At 39.0% G+C, this 19,921-nt stretch overlaps 1 protein-coding gene and 1 pseudogene across 4 annotated transcripts in view; one reads left to right on the forward strand and one right to left on the reverse strand.

Annotated features, from left to right (window-relative positions):
- Window positions 1-19,921, forward strand: part of RNF216 (ring finger protein 216) — a 212,688-nt gene that overhangs the window by 114,319 nt on the left and 78,448 nt on the right. The window lies entirely within an intron of this gene.
- Window positions 15,953-17,869, reverse strand: LOC140497086 (solute carrier family 52, riboflavin transporter, member 3 pseudogene; annotated as a pseudogene).

Below are 19,921 nucleotides of genomic sequence, written 5' to 3' on the forward strand. Positions count from 1 at the left end.
TTGCAAGTCTTTTATTGCTCTTCCCAGTTTTTCCTCCACCTCTCTAACATAATTTTCAAAATTTTCTGAGCTCTTTTTGAGCTTTTCCCAGGTCTGTCCCCATTGAGTGGGCTGGGATACAGAAGTCCTGACTTCAGTGTCTTTCCCTGATGGTGAGCACCGCTCTTCCTCATCAGAAAGGAGGGGAGGAGAAACCTGCTCACCAAGAAAGTAACCCTCTATAGTCTTGGATTTTTTCCCTTTTCTGGGCATTTTCCCAGCCAGTGACTTGACCTCTGAATATTCTCCTCACACCCACCTCACCTCCTGATCCTCCCAGCCAGCACTTGGGGTCTGAGACTCAAATGCTGCTTCCCAGCCTCAGGGCTTGGGCGGGGACAGGGCTGCTATTCAGTGTGAGATCAAGTTCAGCTGCCAGGGTCGGGGCAGGGCCGCCTCACAGGCTCAGTTCCCTCAGGGGATTTATGCAGAGACCTTCAACAATGGATCCGGGCTCCAGCCTGCTTGGGGAGCCCCGCTCTGCTCCCACCTCCGCTGGTGCCGCCCGAGGGGGCCTGAGTTACGGGGGCACCCCACTCCGCTCTTGACCCGCTGAAGGGACCCTCTCACCGACCCCTGTCACCTGTGGGTGGAGGGACCCGTGTGGCTGCTGGAGATTCTGTCCCTGAAGCCTGCTCGGATCTGCTCCCCGCTCGGATCTGCTCCTCTTGGCACCGGGCGGCCGCGGCAGGGCTGTGCTCGGCTCCCAGTCCACGGCGCGAAGAACCTTTTGCAAGAGGTTTTCAGGCTCTCTGGAACAGAAATCTTGTCCGCTCTGCTGTTATGTGGCTTCTCCTCCTCCCGAATTTATTGGCAGCTCTTTTCTACAGATATTTCATGGGCTGTGGGTTCGGAGCTAGCATATTTGTGTGTTTCTACACTGCCATCTTGGCTCCGCCCCCCTGAAGGTTTTTTGTATCTTACAATACTATTGTTATTCCGCAAACTGTCTTCTTGGTTCTGCTCACTTTACTTTGCATCAGTTCATGCAAGTATTCCCAGGTCTCTATGAAACTATCCCTTTCATCCTTTTTAAATAGCATCATAGTATTCCAGTAATGGAATTCATAGGCCATAATTTGTTCAGCAATTCTTTAATTGTTAGGCTCTATCTTAGCTACTATTTCTTTGCTACTACAAAAACAGCTGCTACAAATATTTGTACATGTGAATCCTTTTCTTCTTTCTTTTGATCCCTTTGGGGTAAAGGCATAGTAGTAGTATTGCCAGGTCAGAGGATAGGCACAGTTTAGTTACTTTTGGTACATAATTCCAGACTGCCTTTAAGAATGGTTGAACCTGAACCAATTCACAGCTTCACCAACGGTAGATTAATGTGCCTTTTTTCCTCTAGCCCCTCTAACATTTGATGTTTTCCATTTGTGTCTTCTTTTCAGTCTGATGGGCATGAATGGTACCTTGGAATTGCCTTAATTTGAATTTCTCTAATTATTAGTTATTTGGTATCTTTTTCATATGGTTGTTGATACCTTGATTTATTTTAAAAATTGCTTGTTCGTATCCTTTGGACCATTTATCAACTGAGGAATGACTGCCATCACATTTCACAGTGATGTGGGTTATTGAGAAAGATTGTGGAATCTTTCTCTGGAGGTCTTTAAAAATAGAATATATTCTCATCTTTCTGAAATCATTTGTGTCCCAGTCTAAAGGCCATAATAGTAGACTAGATAATCCCTCAAAGATCTTTGTGGCTTAAGGTTTCTTTTTAGTATGTATGTATGTATGTATATACACACATGCATACTTATGTTTTTTTAAGGTATGACTGTTAGGTGTTGAAGCTGGTGTTCAGATTTGATTTTCATAAAAGAAAGAGTCAGAGATACTGTCTGTGAACAAATCCCTCTGGCCTCATGAAAGCATTATCAGTTTTGTTTACCCTCAAGACCTTATACTAGGAGCATTTTAAGTTTCAAAAGCTTCTTGCTTCTAAAAATCAAATCCAGAATTCTAATTCATAGGGAAATATAACAGAATTTACCCTTCCCATCTCTTTGACTATGCATTTTTCCTTTGTTTGTCTTCTACCTCTCCAGTCAGCATTCTGGTGTTAAAACAACTTGCTGCTCTGTTATTGTAGCCATGGTACCCTTCAGAACAAATTTAAATGTTGCCCTAAAGGTCATGACCTTCAGGGACTTCTCATCTGACTTTTTTCCTTATTCCCTTTTACTTAAGACTAATACAGCTTTTAGTTTCTTTGGTTGTGACAAATTACACCCCCTACTTCATCCCTTTCCTTTATTTATCATTCTTTCAGACTCCAATTTTCCTGAAAGTATTTCTTCATTTACCCTTAGGTACAAAGGAAACTAATAATATACTCTGTAACTTAGATTATCAGTTATTACACACACACACACACACACAACACTCACTCCCTCTCTCTGTCTCTTTCCCTATTCCCCATCTTCTAGTTTGAAACCTATATAAAATAAAGGTAAGGGAATATAGTCATCCTGGGGTGGGGGCAAGGGCAATAATAAGCATTTACCTAACACTTATTATATGTGAGGAACGTGTGAAATGTTTTAAAAATATTATCTCATTTGATCCTCACAACAATTCCATGAAGTAGGTTACTATCCCTGTTTTATACTTAAAGGAAACTGAAGCTACTAGGTTAAATAATTTTCTTGGAGTTGTGCAGCTAGTAAATGTCTGAGGTCAGATTGGAACTCAAGTCTTCCCAACTCCAGGCCCAGCACTGTATAGGAGCCCAAAGAGAACTGAAAAGACTTGGCCAACTCTTCCTACTCCTGACGTAGCATCAGTGCAGTGAGCTCCACCAACAAGGGGAGAGTCCCATACAGCTGAGTCTTGGGGCTCAGGTTACATTCCTACATGCCTACACAGCGATCAGTCAGAAGCAGCATGGCAGATTAGTAAAGCAAAGCAAGCCAGCTAGCTGCAACAATAACACTATCAGTGAGCCTCTATATAAAATATAATTTATAAGAAGTAGAGCATATGCTGAATAGTTAACTGTCAGACATCTCTATAGCATGAATGTAACACAATATGTGTATACAATATACATACACACACAGTCAAATGAATGTAACAACAAAATAGAAGACAAGCATACTCAAATATGGTAAACGCATAAAGCAGTAAACATGCAGTTACATTCAAGACACATTTCTTGTGGTCATCCCTAGTATGCATGTATAACTGTATTTGGCTTCACTAATGAAGTCCTAACAGCCTAGTGGCTGATCTAATAGGTCTCTTTCTCTTGTCATTGACCGATCTCTCTGTTCTTATATCAGAGCTACTAGTTGGTATGAGCCAACTATCTGAATCATAATAGATTTGTGTTTCTGTACCTGGATTAGCAGCCATGCCAGGTTGGCTACTGGTGTGTTTTAACTCCATGGGTTGAATCTCTGTAACCATTTGGAGCTGGACAGTAGTTGCCTCTAGGTTCAGTTCCCTTGCTTTGTAGTAATATAATCTCCTACTTTGGATGAATTCTTTTTAGTATCCATCTCTGGATCAGAAAGTCTGTAAAACTGATATTGGTCAGCTTACTTGAGTACCTTGAATGCCAAAATTTCTCACTAGAACTCAGTCTCTTGTTTGAAGGTTTTGACAATATACCCTAGCATCATAACGTCTTTTGTTTCTATCACAGATCTGAGCTGAAGCTATGGCTAGTTGGTAGTCATCTCTCAACTTCTCTTTCAACTGAGAGATGTACTGTGTGAGTATCACCTTCTATATTTGAGGTCCCCAAACACAAGTCAATAGACAGGCCTGAGTCTCACCTAAACATCAGTAAGTATGGTGTAAAAGCTGTAGCATCATTCCTGATGGAATTGTATGCATGGATTAGAAATAAGACATGTCAGCTCCACTGACCCTTTTATTCTGATCTCAAAGCTCCCAGCATGCCAGTCTGAATATAAAAAATGTCCAGGTTATGGATCTATTTGAGGTAATAGAAGTCCTAGATTTTTTGCTACTTTCCAGAACCAGCAGTTCCTTGAGTAGCTTGCTCTCAGAGTCTCTACTTTGGTTAGAGTGCATCTTAGCAGGGAATCCATTTACTGAAAAATACTTTCCCATAACACTTTAGCAACAGTTGATGTTTTTTGGTTTCTGGTTGAGTTTTGCTTGTACTTTCTATGGTCAGTCACAATCAAGATATGACTCATTTTGACTATCTCCTCCCGTGAATAGAAAGTCTATAGACAAATTCCAAAGGCTTGCTGGTATTTATGTATTCCACATATGCAGAGTGAGTTGGTAACATTTTTCTTTGTGCACATCTGGAACAAGTTTCGTATTTCTCAATGACATCTGCAGCCATTTCAGGCCAATAAAATAAGTTTCTCACCAGCTTTGGGGTCCTTTCTTGGCCCATATGTCCAAAGCCATTTATGTAAGGTATTCATGTTGGTCATTCAGTAATTGAATAAATATGCACTTGACTATATACTGTGTGGTAGGTACTGCAGGAGGCTCAGACATATATCTGATACTGTCTCTATCCTAAAGAAACTTAACATCTGGGAGGTTAGAGAAGGTGCGTAAAACCTAGTACAGCAAATGAGGTCATATACGACTAGTGCAGTCTAATCATCATTAATCTACTATTTGCTAGATAATGAGGATACACAGATTTTTACAATGAAACAGTTCCTGACATTAGAAGTAAGTACTGGAGGAGTTTAGAGTATGGAGAATTCACTTCTGCTCAGGATGATCTGGGAAGGCTTCACAGAAGAGTGCCAGGACTAAATGTTGGGAAGGATCTCTTAGAGGTGGTGAAAGGAACGGCATGAACAAAATCATAGAGACAAGTTGTATTCTGGGAATTCTAAGTAAACAACTTCAATTCAGTACTATTGGACTCTGCCAGAACAGAGTGTTTATAAAGAGGAGATATAGTAGATGAAACTTAGAAAAATAAATTTAAAAAAACAGTGGTTGAAAGTCTTGAATGTCAGGTTAAGTAGTTTGGACTTCACATCTTTTATTTTTGTGTTCATTTTAGGAAGTCTTATCAGCAGTATACATGATGGTTTAGAATAGGAAGAGACTTGGAGGCACAAAATCCAGGCCAGTCAGCAAGCATTTATTAAATACCAGGTATTGCCAAGTGCAGGGATCCAAAGAAAGGCAAAAAAATAGTTCTTGTTCTCAAGGAGCTCCACACTGTAATGGAGTCACAGTCAACACGCAAACCACTGTGTACAAATATATATATATGATAAATTGTGGCAGCCAGGTGGTAAAGTGGATAAATCTCTAACCCGGAGTAATGAAGTTAAAATTCAGCCTCAGATACTTAACTAGCAGAAGGACTCTGAGCAAGTCACTTAACTTCCACCTTGGTTTCCTCAACTGTAAAATGGGGATAACAGCATCAACCTCTAACAGGGTTGTTGTACGGATCAAATGAAATAATAATTTTAAAGCACTTAGCACATAAGAGATGCCATGTAAATGCTTATTCACTTCTCTTTCCCCTCCCAAATTGGTGATAATCAAAGCGGGAAAGCACTAGCATTAAGAGAGATGAGGAAAGACTTCTTGTAGAAAGTAGGATATAAAAAACACATCCTGTTAGGAGATAGTGAGTGTTATAAATTCAATCATAGTAGCTTTCAGCAACCGGGAACGTAGCTTTTCATGAGCCACTCCTGATACAAAAAGTTATTGAAATAAAATTGGGGGGAAAAATTGGAGTTTGTTTGTTTGTTTGTTTGAACAACTTTAGCTTCTGGAGGCCAGGTGGTCTGAGGGCTCAAAATAGAGGGAGAAATCTTAGTGTTAAATTAGTGGTTAAGGGAAAGGAGACAGTTAGTTGGGCGAGGAGAGAGAGAAGCAGGAAGAAAAAGAAACCAGCCATAGTCAGGTACATGCTCTCTGGGGCAAGCCAGGATCTGGCAAGTCAAAGAGATGCCTCTTTGACTCTTATATTTTTTCTTCTAGCTATAAAGTACGTTGTTGAAAAGCATAATTTTAAAAAACTCTATACGTGTTTCTCAAGATAACTTCACTGGAAGCCACAGAGAGGCAGGACAGTTGTCAGGTTCAAACCTGGGATAACTGGTGAATAATATTTAGCTTAAATTTCTAGATTTTTTTTCTCAAAGGTGAAATAAAAGCCTTAAGTCCCTTACAAGTTAAGAGTATCTTAAGAAACCTTGCAAATATTACAGGTTTTTCACCAAACTAGAAAAGCTTGTTTTCTTGTCAAACACATGTTGGACATGTTTAATTTCTCTCTGTCAGATGAGCTTAATTTCTCTCTCTCAAATAAGCATAATTTCTCCAACTCTGATGTGCATACGGAGAATTGCTTATTTCTTTTGCAACATGTTTTCCCAGCTGTTGAGGGGCCTGTTTTGTCTTTCTGCCTCCTGATGAAAATGCAAACAATCTGAAGGTCCCCTTGCTGCTGTACATTGCTCCATAGCTCCTATTTGTGTTGTTTTCAGAAATTTTATTTATTCAGATGTAATGGACTCTTCCTTTGCTCCATTGCCTCACAGGAGGAAGGACCTGAAGATAGCCATTGGCTAGAACAGAAGTCCCAATTCCACCCTAATGAGATCATTGAACTTTCATCCCTGCTTCATTTTAACTTCTTTTGCGCAGTATGACAAAATCTGCTTTTAGGATGTGCCCTTATACACTTTATGTCCCTTCTGCCTCCCTTTTTTACCCCTTGTTTTGTAAAGATTCCATTTCCATCAAGGCAGAGCTTCACTTTTCTGATAAATGCAAGAGTTTGTAAAGGTGGGGGGGGGGGGGAGGTGGAGAGGGGAGCAGGTGGGAGGAGGGAGGAATACATCTGGGAACAGTTCAGGGTTTTTACCTCTCCCTTAGTGAATGCCTGGAGTGCACCCGTCCATCTGAATGATGTTGAGGGTAGAACACTCCATTATATTGCTGCCAAAACCACAACAAATAGCAAGTTTCCGTCCTGTCATCTTGCTCAGCTCCCAGGCACTCTGCTGCTGGGCAGGCAATTCATTTTTCTACCATAAAAGGGCAATGAAACTTGTCTGTAGCCTTGGTGCTTTCTGCACTGCAGGGAGGAAGCAAGGAAAGAAGAGATGCTCTCGACAGCAGCTGTACAAGGGCTGCGGTAGAAGCCATCTTAATTTCACCCAAGTGTTGGGGGTAACTGAATGGCTGTAGAGGGTGGAGGAGAAGGGATCTTGTTAGATTGTGATAAATGTTATATAAGGAACACAGGGATACTAGAAGAAAATCACAAGTTTTTCTGTACCATTGAATTGGGAAATCTGGTGTAGAAATAAGCCTCTGAATGATTTTATCTGATGTAGTCAAATGAGGGGTGTGTGTGTGTGTGTGTGTGTGTGTGTGTGTGTGTGTGTGTGTGTGTGTGTGTGTGTGTGTCAAGGAAATTTTGAGAAACTAATCAAATTATTTTATAGAGCCAGAATTTGGTTCCATCACTTCAGGTTTTTACTTGAAAGAAGAGTACTATGACACTAAGCTTATTCTAAGTCTTTTGTTATACATTGATTTTAATTGTGACATATACACAAACACACATACATAACCCGTCCTGTACATGCTTTCTTGAAAAATTCAGTTCTTAAATGGTGATTTTTAAGGATTTTTTTCCTTTTGGGGGGAAGGGGTTTATAGTTAACTAGAGTCTGTTTCTTTTTTCTTTTATTAAACTCTTCATTGTAGAATTAGATACATGAAGCTCAGGATCTCTCAACGGTGGTTGGTTATCACAGAATAGGTTGCTTGCTGATTGCCCCACTGATCTGACAGTTACAGAATGATGGTGGATATAGTAGTTTGTATTTTCTATGAAACTCTCTTCAGGGTTATTTTATACAACTGAAATTAAGCAATATATCTGGGTCTAGACCTCTGTTGCTGCTTCTGAGTGATTAGAGCAGAATTATTTCTAGATCAGAGAGGTGACATCTGTTGTCCTGATTTTCATGAAATTCTTCTGGAAAGAAGCACTTTGCTTTGCTTCATTATTTAAGATGCCCATAAAACAGTTGAAACTTCCAGTTTCATTCAGCTGTGGATATTGTGATGGAAAAAGATGAGAAGATGAAAACTGTTAAGATTCTTTCTGATCTCTTCAGGTTCTTCCAGCTCTCAAATTCTGCAAAATTGGCAAGAAAACCAAGGCTAAGTTTAATTAGTCCAAGAATACTGTCAGCCAGAATAAATTCTATGAATATTGGCCAAAAGACTCAGAAGTTAAAATAAAAGGTCATTTCTTCAAGGTTCATCATTAAGTAAAAGTTGCTTAGATGAGCACAGTAGAAAATATTAAACCATTTTCCAAGCCATACTATCTGTGTCATATTGTGAAACTAGGACTAGTTTCAGACGTACTTATCTGGCAAAAGGGAGATTGACTAGTAAGAGTGCTGAAATGAAAAATTGGTGTTTTTCTTGATAGTTTAATTTTCTTGATGATGTTTTAATCAAGGCACAAACAAGTTAACGATTGTTAAAATAACTCTCACCTCAAGATCTTAAATCCCCTTGGAAGGAGCATGAAGATGTCCATATAATTACTCTCATTTCAATTTTAAAAGAAGGCTTTGTTTATAATAATCTTATAACTCTTTGTTTTTATTAGCAGCAGCAGATTTTGCTTTTCAGAACATTTAAAAAGTGTAGCTTCTTTTTGTAATGTAGATTCCTCAAATATTTCCTTCTCCATATTGATACAGCCTGATTATTAGATAACCACATTCCTAGCTCAAGTCCAGACGTCTGAGGACAGTACTAAACTGTCTTTATAATGAGCATGTCAGACATTAAGCTTGATTTGTTGTTGTGGTTTAAAATTTCTTAATTTGTTCGTAGTGCTTAGGGCTGCTTTGCTTAACTTTAAAAAGCACACAGAGACAGCTTTGATAGAATAGAAAAGGGGAAATTGTTCTTATCAAAAGAACTTCACTTGGCTTCTCACTTCCTCTTCTTAGAGGAAGTGACACTTTAGGAGGTTTTAGCTCAAACTTGTTCTTTTTAAGTTTGGTTTCTTCTGTGCTACTGATTCTCCCTCCTTCATTCCTTACTATTTCTTATATTCTTTTTGCCACTTAAGAAATTATATTCCCCCTCTTAAGAAATTGTTCATAAATTCCAGGTGTCTCAACCCTTGAAAGCAAGGTTTTTAAAAAGAATTTATCTTAAGAAATATAATAGTTTGTATTTTTTTAAAAAGAAACTAAGAAAAAAAATTAGTTCTACTTTTTTGTGGGAGCTTCCTTACCTCATCAAATAATTGTTTTCCTTTCACTTAGTGATAATGTCTTGTGATCAGCCTACAAGAACGGGAACTTGTTGGCGGTTCACTTATATAGTACTTTATTGCATTCAGAACAGTTGAGAACAAACCCACTTGTTTGCGAGTAAAACCTATTAGAAAATATATAAGATATATCTGTGTCTGTGTGTGGAAGAGAATGTTGTAATGTAAGCCAACATGATGATGAAGTTATCTACGACACTGATTTGGGAAGGTTTCCTTCTTTCTGAAAGACAAATTGCAACATTTCTAGCTTTTAATTGATGAGAATTTCTGATATGGTAGTATTGCCAAAAAACTATCGAATTGCAAAAATAGTTCATTTTGGTTATAAAATTCAGGATGTAAGTTGTCATTTTTCTCATATATAAAAGTGCTCAGGTTTTGTGTATGATAGAACAATAAAGTGTGTAATAGCCAATCATTCTTTGCTTAGAAGAAAATGTGGAAATAAATAACTAAAGAATCAATATAACACCAACAGCCTTGGAGCTCACTTCTTAGGCTATTTATCTTACATACAGTACTTCCAAGCAAAACTTTTCAAGCCAACCAAAACATTTCCTAGACATATGGAAAACATAATCATTTGCAGCTTTATTTGCCAGCCTTTAGCTTTTCATAAGGCTATGACTGTTTATGGGGAAATTATATCTTTGAACTATCTCTCTTGAAAATACAGTAGACTTTGCAGAGATTAGAATGGCAAAAGGCCTTGAAAAGTCAGTGTAACAAGCTTTTAGCTGTTGATCTCAAGAATAAACCTTTAGTTTCCAAGATTGATGCCAGTACAATATTATTTGGCTTGACTCTGGATATTAAAGAGTTAAAGTGACAAGGTGAAGATCCTGCTGAAACAGCAGGTATTGCCTTTCATAAAAGAAGTCATTTAATGCATTGAAAATGTGTTTGAAAGGTATTGGTATAGGTCCCTCTGACCCCAATTTCATACACTGGTAACTTTCAAATGCAAAAGAGTCAGTAGTTAAAATCCCCTAGACAAGAAGCAGGAGACATATGTCCACTACAAAATGAAGTTATACTTAATGCAGTAAAGGACACTAGTTTGATGTTTTGGCCATCTATATATTAAAATATGTGTATGTGATTCACCCACTGCTGAAAAGAAGCTACAGATTTTGAGAAATGGATTTAAAATATATAGTGAGTCTTGGTTCTTGTTTCTCTTTTCATCTTCTCTCCTCCCCCTTTCCTCACCACCCCCAGCCCTACCCCCCCCCCCCCGACTTTCTCCATTACCGCTTTTAACCTTGAAACCTCTGTTGTAAGTCTTATGCATTCATCCTGTTACTGCTGTTGCATTATTAATGGGATTGGAGCATTTCAGCCAGAATGCTGACATTACTAATTATTACTTGTAACAGAGGAGAGAGGAGCAAGAAATAAACTGGGTCACAAGGCATTGTCATAACAATAAAATACTGCTGTATGGCAGAATCACTTGGTCTGTGTGTGTGTTTATTCAAGGTAGAGGTAAGGTTCTCTCCTCTTTATTACATGTAGACAAACCTAAGAGCTATTTTGGCAGTATGGTACACTTAACATTAATCCCCTTAGGCTTACTGTCTATACACATGGTTGAAGAAACCAAGCAGTAATTTCCTTCTCAGCTTAAAAACAGCACAGCATTCTTGTGCTGGCTGAACAGCGACTTTTTTGGAATGGAGATGTTTACGCTGGTGATATCAGCCAGTGATAGGAATATAGCAAAATTGTTTGCAATAATAAATGTTCCGTAGCGTAGTGGAAATAACCCTGGTCTAGGAGTAAGGAAAACTAATTCTCTTTCTGGTTCTGCAACTCACACACTAGATGACTGAACAGCCTATTGAATCTCTGGACCTCAGTTTCTTTATGGGTTAGCTGAGGGGTTTGAAGTAGACCAGTAATTTTTAAACCTTTTAGAATTGAAAGGCTGTTTTAATATTAGAACATTCAGTAGTATACCCATGTTGTACTATTAGTTTCTATATGTGCATGATAGATTTATTCAGTATATAAAAAGTATGTTTGCTTGTTAATTGATTCTTGCACCTTTAAAAAAAAATTCATCCTCTCCCAAGTCTGTAGTTATATTTAAATAGACGGTCTTAAAGGTGTGATTTTAGCTCTAAAGTTTTATAATTCTGTTTTCATGTTTACATTTTTAGATTGTCCTTATAAGTAGAAGAGATTACAGAATTATAAAAACACAAAAGGAATAGTTTGGCATTTAAGTTTGGTAGACCAGGCTTTGTTTACAATCTTCATAACACTTTAACAGACACACACCCCTCTCAGAGGCTCAGTTTCCTCATCCTTAAAATGGGGATGATAATACCTTGCCCAACCTCAGAAGACTCAGGTGAGATAACAAATGAAAACATGTTTAAAAACATGTTATATTGTTAATATGCTTGATATTAATTCCATTAGAATAGTTGATACTATCTTAGAACATGAAACTGTGAGTTCTTTGTAGGAAATATATAATTTTTGGTTTTTTAAATTAAATCCAATCTCATAATGTCACTTGGGAAATGTTAACTGGATGATATATGGCAAAAAATATTTAAGTGAACTATTTTACTCAAGTTCTGATGAGCTCAGAATCTTTAGCAGAACAGGGCTATCAAAATTGAAATAGTAGCTATGACTTTCAGAAATTGCTATTGCAATGCAAATCACTTCTCTTAATGTGAATTGCCTTTTCCTTTCTGGTAACACTATTCATTCCCTTTCCTTGTGACCCATATGTCCAGATTGGTTTATGGAATGTCCAGCTTCTGCCTGAATATCCCCTTCCTTCAGACTTCTTTGCATACCCACCTTTCATGAGGAGCAATAGAAAATAAAGATGAAGACATTTGGGAGAAATATGTTGTTTAAATTGTTGAATATTAGGAAAAACAATTTTTAAGGACCTAGATTATATGTGTGGTTTTTCTTTTCAAGAAAAATCTAAGTAAGAAATTGTTTATAGGATAGCAGAACTGAAAGGCTGTGGTTTCCCTTGTACCTTACTTCCTGATTTGGATTGTTCTGCCTTTTCCCCTTCTTCTCTACTACCCATATGGCTGTGAGGCAGAGCTGGGCTGTGAGTCATGGCTGTTAGAGCTAAAAATGATCCAGCCACCTTCCTGTATCTCTCACAGATCTATAAAAATGTTGGAATGAGCTACTGCAGAAGGTTGTAGACTCTGCTATAACTCAAATGGGTCTCTAAGATCCTTTCTAACTCTACATGTAACATCTTAAATGTTGTTTATTTGTTCCTAAAAGACATGGGACTGGGCCTAGTGATCTTTTGAGGTTCCTATCAGCTCTGTTGTTTTATGACTTTACAAGTTTGGCAAAAGTGGTGCTATTTATATGTTTTCAATTTTGAAAACATTAGATGTACTTTAATAAAAGCAGTCTCTCCCTTTTTAAAAAAATTATTTATCTTTAATTTTCAGCATTCACTTCCATAAGATTTTGAGTTTTAAATTTTCTCCCCTCCTTCTCCCCCCTGCCCAAGAGGGCATGCTCTACGTATACATTCATATTAGACATTTTTCACATTAGTCATGATGTAAAGAAGAATTAGAACCAATGGGACAAACCATGAGAAAGAAGAAACAAAACAAAACATATGCTTTCATCTGCAGACTCCAAAGTTCTTTCTCTGGACATGGACAGCATTTTCCATCCTGAGTCCTTTGGAGTTGTCTTAGATCCTTGCATTCCTAAGAAGAGATAAGTCATGGCACAGTGTGGTTGTTACTGTATACAGTGTTCTCCTGGTTCTGGCCATTTCACTCAGCATCAGTTCATATGAGTCTTTCCAAGCTTTTCTTAAGTCTGCTTGCTCAACATTTCTTATAGCACAGTAGTAGTCCATTACATTCATATACCACAACTTGTTTAACCATTCCCCAATTGGTAGACATCCCCTCAATTTCCAATTCTTTGCTACCACAAAGAGATGCTATAAATATTTTTGTATATGTAGGTCCTTTTCCCATTTTTATGATCTCTTTGAGATACAGACCTAGAAGTGTTTTGGTTGGGTCAATGGCCATAGTTCCAAATTGCTCTCCAGAATGGTTAAATCAATTCATAACTCCACCAACAATGTGTTAGTGTCCCAATTTTGCCAAATCTCTAGCATTTATCATTTTTCTGTCTTATCATGCTAGCCAATCTGATAGGTAAGTTGTTTTGATTTGCATTTCTCTTGTCAGTAATGATTTAGAGCATTTTTTTATATGACTATAGATAGCTTTAATTTCTTCATCTGAAAACTGCCTGCTCATATCCTTTGCCCATTTTATCAATTGGGGAACGACTTGTAGTCTTATAAATTCATCCCAATTCTCTATATTTTAGAAATAAGGAGACACACCTTTATAGGAGACTTTGGCTATAAAAATTGTTTCCCCAGCTTTCTGCTTCCTAATCTTGGTTGCATTGACTTTGTTTGTGCAAAAACTTTTCAGTTTAAGATAATCAAAATCATCCATTTTGCATTTCATAACATTTTCTATCTCTTGTTTGGTCATAAATTCTTCCTATCGTCATAGATCTGACAGGTCAACTATTCCTTGCTCTCCTAGTTTGCTTAATAGTATCAGCCTGATAAAGGTAATCTCAAGCAATATACCCTTTTACACTTGAAAAACTTTTTAAAAATATTATGAGCTTGACTAATAGCAACATGTCATTTTCATATATAAAAAAGAACAAAGGATTTTATATATATATATATATATATATATATATATATATCAATTACTCTTAAAGTAGAGCTTGGGTTTTTTTATAAGTAACCATGGATCTGTTACATATACCTTGTTATGTATGTGTATATGTGTATGTATATCATATACACCCATATATAATATTAAATGTTAACATGGCAGTTCCAAAATTGTCCTTCTTGTTTGTATCTTTCAACTTTTGCTCTCTTCTTTGTATTTTTAAAAGTGTTTCAGATGGGTTTTTGGGGGCTTTTTTTGGCTTTGCTTTATACCCTTATAGCTCTCCCGATCCTCCAAAATAAAAGCCCTCCCTGGTAACAAATGAATGTAGTCAAAACAAATCCACACATTGTCACTGTCTGAAAGTTTATATGTTACTTTGCACCTTAGTCTATCAGTTCTCTGTCAAGAGTTAGGAATCATTGGTGTTCTAGAGTCTTGGTCATTGCATTGGTCAGAGTACTGAAGACTTTCAAAGTTGGAATTTACCCTTTATTATCATTTCTTTGTCATTGTATTCAAGAAAGGATGAGTTTAATATTTCTACTTTGCTTCATTTGTGTATAACTTTTTTTGCTTTAGCACTTGCTTAGTTTTTTAAAACTACCACACAGCTTAGAAATATGTATTAAGTAGTGATATCAGTTCTTTAACCATGGTGCCCATTAATGTAATATAATTTCTGGGATTTTTTTTTTAATCATATTAATTTTTATTCTTGCCTGGATTGAAATTATAATTGCTGCCTCCTTGTTAAAAATTTGCGTTTAGAATAATAAATTCTGCTCCTGACCTCATTTGAGCTTTTTGTGAATCTTTGTTTCTAATATGTTTTTTATAAAGGATATTGTTGGTATCTCCTTTCTAATCCATTCTGCTACCTTCCTCATTTTTACAGGCAAGTTCATTCTATTCACTTACATGGCTATGATTGTTAATTGTATATTTCCCTCCATGTCCTCTTTCCTGGTTTTCCTCCTGCTTCTCCCATACCACCCACTTGGCAGAGGAGTTAAAGAAGAAGCTAATCTGTAATCAAAATGATCTGCCCCCAGTCTTCTGCCCTTCGTCTCTTCATCAGGCCCAGACTCTAATCTCTGATTCTTGCTTTCTTCCTCCATTTTAATCTCCTCCTTATGATTTACAGTCTGAAGCTGACTTTTATTTTGCTTTTTAACTATTTCCTCCTCATTTCTGCCTCTTCCTCTTAAGCTTCCCTCTCCCTTTTTTTTCATGTTTCCTTGTTTAATGTATTTCTACACCAAATTATGGATATATTCAGCTCTCTTTTATCTGGTTCATATCATATCCTTCCCCTTACTCCTTCCTCCTTATTTGGTACTGTTCTTTTAATGTACACCGGTTAAAGTCGCAAGTAAGTTCTCCCCCTTCTTCATTTCTTCCCTAATATATTCCTTTTTCTTTTTCCTCTTTTAAAACCAAAGTAATAAAATAACCATATCCAGTCCTCATGTTTATACTTTACTTTCTCTTTGTCCTAAATTCTGAAAGGACTCTTGTCTTATTAAAATATAAGCACTTTATCATCACTTAGACCCTCCAGGTATTCCTATGTACTTATCTTCATAGGTTCTCTTGTCTTCTGTATGTGCATTTCAGAGCTTTTGCTTATCTGTTTTTTCATTAAAATGACTCTTGTTAAAGGTCTAAACTTCTTTACCTTTAGTTTTGCCTTTTGGACTGTCTTATTCCAAAATTTTCTTTCCTTTACTGTAGTTGCAGCATAATCCTCTGTGATCTGGATTTTAGTTCCTTGGTAGTTGAATTCTGTCTTTCCATATGCTTGCAGTACTTTTATTTTCTTTGACTTGTAACCTCTGGATTTTGGCTATGACATTCCTTGATCTTTTTTTTTTTTAAGATAAAGAAATTTATTTTATTGATTTTGACAATGGATACATTGACTGATTTGAAATACAAAAGAATGAGGTAATAAATAGAAGTCTGGACTTGGGAAGTCATGGGTTTAAGTGTTGTCACATACTGGCTGAATGCCCTGGGGCAAATCATTTAACCCATTAATAGTAGGCCAACCCACAAGCAACTTAAGACTGTGGACTAGCCTACCTTCCCCCAGAGGTAGAGCATGCACCCAAATGCCAACAGTGATTTCTAAAAACACTGAACAAGGTCCTGACTATCAAATGGTGGAATTTGTGGCTGTGACTCTTGGAGATGGGAGTGGAGTCTTCCCTGATGGCTGAAATTGTGGAAGCTTTAACGTTGCTGGGGGGAGGACAGGGTAGGGAAAGCAGAGTTGGGAATATCTGTGTGGGCATCTGAGGGAAACTTGGATGGGGATGTGATTGGCTCCTCATGGCTTTGGCTCTCTGACTCTTCAACCCAGAAAAGTTGTCCAGGAATGTGCTCAGCTAGTACGCTTGGCTGATTCCATTGGAAGACTTCAAAAGGTGCAACTCGTTGACAAGAGGAAGCATAAGTATTGCCCCAAATGCAGAGCCCAGCTGTATTGCTGCACCACACCACAAGAGGGCACTCTGGCTCACCTTGCGCAGGTACACCCCAGTCATCACGTTGACATAGGTCAGGATCCCACTGCAAAGCACCCAAGAGATAACAATGATGGCTTCTCCACAGCGGGAGCCCTTCAGCAAAGGACAGGGACTCTGAACAGCTATGGCCATGTTGTAGGTTCCAAAACCAGTGGCCACCAGTGTGTTGACCCCCAGGCACAAGAGAGACGTTTCAGGTAGGAAGATAGTCAGGAGGCAAATCAGGGGGTGGATTATAGAACCAATCACTGAAGATAAGAAGTAAGCCTTAGAACCATAGGGCAGGCAGGAATAGGTATGGACAGAAGGGAGGATTCCATTGGTGAGGGAGTTCACAAAAGCCACCAAGATGTAGATTAAGGCTAACTAGGTCCATGACCATATAGGGGCCCTCTTCTCCTCAGGCAGAATCAGTGCTGAGCAGCAGTCTCTATTACTACTGCCAGTTGAGGCTTCTTGGATATTGAAGAATCTCAGAGTCACTTGGTTGGTCAAGTAATCTTCAGTAGTGTTTCCATCACTTAGACATCCATGTCAGGCCAAAAAAGGCAGCCAGGCAGTTGGCCATCATGATAGACAACACAAGAAAGTAGACAAAGGGGGAGAAATTGACTGAGATGTGCTAGTTCTCTGGCTGAGGTGTTCTAGTACTGAGTCCAGGGCTTAGGGTCACATTCAGTACCCCAGGGATGAAGTATACATTAGTGACTTTAGGTGGCACAGTAGGTATAGAGCCACTGGTGACACGGGCACAAATTTTGGGCCCTGAGCTCTGGATCAGAACCACCAGAGCAAGGAGGTAACCGCTCAGTGCTTCCCAAACAAAAAGGGTGTTCATGTATTTGACTGGCAGGCGGGCCATGGAAGGCAGGAAAGTGATAGAGGAGGTGCAATCCACCAGGGCCAGGATGAAGGTGAGAACCATGAAATCTATGATATGGAGAACACCAGTCACCACTGATACCTTCTCCCACAGGAAAGCAAAGAGGGCACAGGCTGTTGTGCCCAGGGCTAGCACAGCATAGATGACTTGGGACCTCAGAGAGGCAGCCAGGCTAGAATTGGTGGAGCAGGGTAATGAAGAAGGGCCCCACATTGGCTAGCTGGATGATAATCATGAGGTGGGATGGTAGGTTCCAACCCTCAGGTAGTTTTGTTACCAGCTGAAGCAATTCTGCCCATAGCCCAACTATGGCTATCCAGGAGGCAGAGACAAAGATGTAGACTAATAGGTGAGTGAGCAGAGACATGGGTCACTTTCTCTGAGGTCTCCAGTAACTTTTACGAGTGTCTAGGGAGACTCCTAAAGAATTGGTACTGAGAACCGTGCTACTCCGCTCCATTCCTTGATATTTTTAGTTTTGCATTTTTACTTGTGCAGTTTCTTGAACATGATATCCAGGGTTTCTGGTTTACTTGTTTTGTAATAGTTTTCAGAAATTCTGGTCATTATTAAATTCTCCCTCTTTGATGTAATTTAGTTGTTCTTGACAGTAGATAACTTTATGGAGGTTTTTTTTTCTATTTTTTTAAATTTTCTATTAAATTTTCTATCTCATGGAGTTAGTGAGATTTGACTGCCGCAGTCTATTTCTTAGGGACTTCACTGTGTTGATGAGATTTACTCCCTTGTGTTCTTATTTTTTTTTTTAAATTAATTAATTAATTGATTGATTTGTTTTTGACACAGTTTATAACAGATAAAGCAATTCAAACTTTTGGTCAGGTGATACATCTTTTTAAAGCATTTACAATATGGACCACAAAAGAATTTTTTTTTTTTAAACATTAACCAACTGAGACACAGATAATATTTATGTTGCTAACTTCACAAGCTCTTGACCTAATTGTCTCCACAGTATTACTAAGAATTAAAGGACCCTAACTTAATGTTGTTGGTCTAACGTCCTAAGCCTAATAGCTTAATTTTAAACAACCTCAGATATTCCTCTACCCATAATCTATAACTGAATAGATCTGGTATTAAGCTTACAAACCTTTTGACTATAGGAAATTGCCACCAATAGTAAGGACATTGCAGGGATACAATATCTCCCCAACTTCATGTCAATTCCAGGCAAGATTAGATTATCCACTTGCATTCAGTCAGGCTTAAAGTCTGCCAGGTGTCTGGGGGGAAATTGAGTCAGGATCCCTTGTGTTCCTAGACATTTATTCTTCCAGGCTTTTTCCTCAAGAACTCTAATTTTATTTTTTATCCTTTACTTCATTTTTTCCAGCCGTTCTCACAGTCCTTGTGGCCAAACCTTTTACTTTTTGTGGAGTAACTCATTTTTTGGTTTGCTCTTAAGTTTTTCAACCCATAGTATTTTTTATTTTGTTCGTTGTTTTCTTCTGTTTACTCATATTTTCCTTGGTGTTGATGGAGTCTTAATAGAACTGCCCCCAGCCTCCCTATTCTAACTTCATTATAGACCCCTCCTCAAGGCTCACTATATCTACCTGGGCACCTCCCCCAACTGTGTCTTAACTTCTTCATATATGCCTCAGCTGCTCGCTAGAACAACAGATGTGACCCTGAACCCATAGTTCTCACAGAAACAACAGGTGTGGGAATCCAGCCACTGCCTCTGTGACCCCAGATCCATTCCTACAGAAAGAGGTGTGTTCTTGTACTCAACCACAATCACATCATCGAGTTAGCCCAAAATAGTACCGCAATACCTAACTATCCATCTTGACTAGATCATACCATAGTAGCTAGCCAATCAGAAGGCAGCACCACCAGGAGGTAGGACAGGATACTTGACCACCAAACTGTTAAAAAGGCCCATCCTGGGGCGGAGCCAAGATGGCGGAGTAGAAAGACGCACATACACATAGCTCTGAACCCACAACCCACAGAATGGCTAGAGGGGACCAACCCACGGTGAATTCTGCACCCAGACGCCACGGAATATTGGAGCGAGGGAGATTTCTGTTCCGGAGAGACCTGCAAACCTCTCACGAGGGGTCCTTCGCGCTGTGGACTGGGCGCCGGGACTGGGAGCTGAGTGCAGCCCTGCCGCGGCCGCGACACCGTGAGGAAAAGATCTGAACGGGCTACGGGGACGAGATATCCTGCGGCCACGAGGGTCCCTCCACCCACAGAGGGACCTGCAAACCTCTCGGAAAAGGTCCGTCGCGCTGCAGACGCGGAGCCCAGCCCGGATCTGCGGCGGCCGCGGCTCCGAGAGGTACAGATCCGAGCAGGCTTCAGGGACGGGATCTCCAGCCGCAGCACAAGCCCCCCCACCCACAGGTGACGAGGGTCGGTGAGAGAGTCTCTTTGGCGGGTCGAG

Source organism: Notamacropus eugenii, chromosome 3 (assembly GCF_028372415.1).
Source record: "Notamacropus eugenii isolate mMacEug1 chromosome 3, mMacEug1.pri_v2, whole genome shotgun sequence".
NCBI lineage: Eukaryota > Metazoa > Chordata > Mammalia > Diprotodontia > Macropodidae > Notamacropus > Notamacropus eugenii.